Source organism: Asparagus officinalis, chromosome 10 (assembly GCF_001876935.1).
Source record: "Asparagus officinalis chromosome 10, Aspof.V1, whole genome shotgun sequence".
Classification (NCBI taxonomy): Eukaryota; Viridiplantae; Streptophyta; class Magnoliopsida; order Asparagales; family Asparagaceae; genus Asparagus; species Asparagus officinalis.
Window position 1 is genome coordinate 284,585 of NC_033803.1, and position 4,225 is coordinate 288,809.

A 4,225-nucleotide genomic window follows, 5' to 3' on the forward strand; every position below is an offset into this window, starting at 1 on the left:
AAGAAACTTGAACAATCTTTGAGACTTGAGTTTCTCTCTCCTAACCCTCTTATGCCATTCCGAAAATTTCTTGATGGAGAGAAATTATTCACATTAACTGGTAGAGAGAGGACCAAGCTTTTTAAATAGAATAACCACTCACAATCCATCAATGTGGGTAGTTATTTTGACCAATAGGAATTTAGCATAAGTAATTAGTTATAAAACTAATCATAAATCATGACCACTAATCTAAAACGTGGGCCACTACTATAAAGAAAACTAACATTCTCCCACTTGTCCCATGTTTTATAATTTAATGTCATGATTTAATAATATAACATAATATGCATAGTGTAAGCTAATTCCATCATCATATTGATCAAACCATCACTCATCATTAAGTAGAAAACTAATAAGGATCATGGCGGTCATACGCAGCTAATCGACATAGTCCCTTCCATGTATCACAATATTAGTTTTAAACTAAACATGACCTGTAATAAGACTTTATCATAATGATCCAACAATAATGTCCTTGTCAGAGACATATCCTGTTAACATTCAAATAATCATTTATGTATATACTAACAATAATAAACAGGATGCATTAAATATCAGAAACAATATTTAGATGAGCTCAAAGTGTCAAATATATAAAGAGCATGAACTTTACATAAAAGTTAGTAATGGTTTTCAATAATGCCCATTCTTTCAACATGTTCACCAAATGTCTTTGGAGGCAATCCTTTTGTTAACGGATCCGCAACCATAAGATTTGTGCTAATATGCTCAATTGACACTCTTTGTTTCTGAACTTCTTCTTTAACGGCAAAGTATTTTAATTCCATATGTTTAGCACCCTTCGAATACTTGTCGTTTTTAGAAAAGAAGACTGCTGCAGCATCATCACAATAAATTTTCAGCGGCTTGGCAATACTGTCAACAACTCCAAGTCCTGAAATAAAATTCCACAGCCATAATCCATGAACAGTGGCCTCAAAGCATGCCACGAACTCAGCCTCCATAGTCGATGCAGCAATGACAGACTGCTTCGCACTTTTCCATGAGATCCATCAAGCTCCCAACGATGGATGCATAAGGAATTTGTTCCATTTGTTTGTGTTCCAATTCATTCTTTGGACATTGCATAAGACTGAATTTATCCCCTTTCTGAATTGGAACTACAGATGCAGAGCATTTATCCATCTTGAACCTCTCTAGAACTTTATTAATATATGATTTTTGAGACAACCCTAACAATCCTTGTGATCTGTCACGGAATATTTCAATTCCTATCACATAGGATGCCTCACCCATATCTTTCATTTCGAAGTTCTTAGAGAGAAATTTCTTGGTCTCGTATAATAAACCAAGATCATTAGCAGCAAGTAAGATATCATCAACATACAGAATCAGAAATATAAATTTGCTCCAACTGATCTTTAGATATATACATCGATCAACGATGTTTTCTTTAAATCCAAAAGATGTAATAGTATCATTAAACTTAAGATACCATTGTCGGGAAGCTTGTTTCAGTCCGTATATTGACCTCTTAAGCTTACACACCATGTGTTTCTTTCCTTCAACTGAAAAACCCTCGGGTTGTTCCATGTAAACTTCTTCATCTAAATTTCCATTTAGAAAAGCAGTTTTCACATCCATTTGATGTAGCTCTAAATCATAATGAGCCACAATGGCCATAATAATTCTAAATGAATCCTTTTTTGAAACAGGAGCAAATGTTTCTTTATAGTCAATACCATCCTTCTGAGTAAAATCTTTGGCAACAAGTCTAGCCTTGTATCGTTCGATATTGCCATTTGAGTCGTGTTTGGTCTTAAAGATCCATTTACACCCAACTCTTTTACAACCTTTAGGCAATTCTACAAGATCCCAAACTTCATTATGCTCCATTGATTTCAACTCATCTTTCATGGCATCAAACCATTTATCAGAATTATGGCTTTTCATGGCCTGTGAAAATGAAACCGGATCTTCATCAATTCCAAGATCAAATTCTGATTCTTGTAGATAAACCACATAATCGTCAGGAATAGCAGATTTTTTCTGTCTTTGAGACCTTCGTAATGCTACTTCTTCATGAGGTATATCTATTGCAGGTTCATTGGCAACAACGTTTTCATGGAGTGTTTGATCATTTATTTGTTGCTCTTGAAAGTTGTTAAACTGTTCAACAACTGTAGGAACAACAACTTGAGAAGAAGTTAAAGGCAAAGGAACATTCATTTTAACTTCTTGGATTTCCACTTTACGTGGTTCCATACTCCCACTAATGTCACCATTCTCAATGAACCTGGCATTTCCAGTTTCAACAATTTTCGTGCTATGGCTAGGACAATAAAATCTATACCCTTTAGATTTTTCTGGATAACCAATGAAGAGACCACTGGTTGTTCTTGAGTCCAGTTTCTTTTCATGTGGATTATAAATTCGTATTTCCGCAAGACAGCCCCAAACATGAAGGTGTCTCAAACTGGGTTTCCTTATTAGCAAATTTTTAAACATTTAATTAATTAACAGTAATAGAATTATTGATGAAAAATCATAAGTTCCTTAATCAAGGCTCTGATACCACATGTAAACATAACTTCTTAAGTAAATCAAACTTTATTTTGATTTACTCATCATAATACCAAGATCTTAGAACATATGATTTTCACTATGAACATTAATTAAGAAAAACGTACCTTGATCCATGATTTGAAACTTGAAGAAACTTGAACAATCTTTGAGACTTGAGTTTCTCTCTCCTAACCCTCTTATGCCATTCCGAAAATTTCTTGATGGAGAGAAATTATTCACATTAACTGGTAGAGAGAGGACCAAGCTTTTTAAATAGAATAACCACTCACAATCCATCAATGTGGGTAGTTATTTTGACCAATAGGAATTTAGCATAAGTAATTAGTTATAAAACTAATCATAAATCATGACCACTAATCTAAAACGTGGGCCACTACTATAAAGAAAACTAACATACTATCCCAGATATTTCTTGCATTTGTTGAGTATAAAAAGCTTCTTTCATCCTTTTGATTTAATATAATTGGATTTATGCATCTTCTTGGCAAAGTGGAATCTTGCATTGCTAACTCTTTTATCTCTCACGTCACAAGAGTGTCCTTTAGGAATTTTGCCATTTGGGAGAAATAAACAGAAGGCTACGTCGCTCTCCTTCTCTAAATTGCTAAACTAACCTTCTCCATGTCAAGTTCACATGCCTACAATACCATTTATGTATGAGCACCACAGTCACGTTAAATTTTCCTCTTTGATTGTTTACGCACTCCGCATTCTCAAATGGCAAGAGAGCTAATCATGAACATGTAAAACATATAAAGGTAATTTGGAAAATTTTGGTGCATGTATAGGTACATATATGTATCAATTACTTTCTTACTAAAGTAGAATGATGGGAAATGTTATGATCGATAACTATATATAGGTGCCGTTTGGTAAAAGATAAAATTTAGTTAACCCTTCACAAGGGATTAAAAATAATTTAATAACTTTTGAATTGGATAGTCAAGATGAAGGATTAAACTTATTATGTTTGGCAAATAAGAAGATCGAGTAAGGAGGTTAGTTATCATAAATATCCCAAATTAGTTATTATGTTATTATTCCTTGAAGTTTCATTTATTATTTCTAGAGGGGAAAAAAAATCTTTAACTCGCCTCCTGAGGCGGATTTGTTAAACCCCTCTAAATGAAGGGTTCACTAATTTTAATCCTAAGTATTGTTAGCCCTCTGACCAAAGTAACCGGCCATTTGAAGGCTTAATGAAAGGTTAAACCCCTTAACTATTCTCTTGACTCCTTGCTAAATTAGGCCATGGTAATTTATAACTATTGTCACTTCTAGTCCATATAAAATGATACCCAAATTAATTTAAAACCAAATAAAATTGAATTTCATTTGTCCCGTCTCAATTGCAAATAATCTTGCTACTATAGAAAAAGTTAAATGCACAACTCATACAAGAAGCACATGATAAATAAAATAAAAGTAACACTATGTATATGCAAAGCGAATTTCTATGTTATACCTAGACCGAACTATGATATAATAGTGAGTTTGTCTAACGGGTGCCCAAGTGCACTCATTAAGAGATGAGAGAGATGGAGAGGAGAGGTAAATAGAGAAATTTATCTCTCTCTCTCTCTCTCTCTATATATATATATATACATGTTATAGAAGTAAAACTAAAAATATAGGG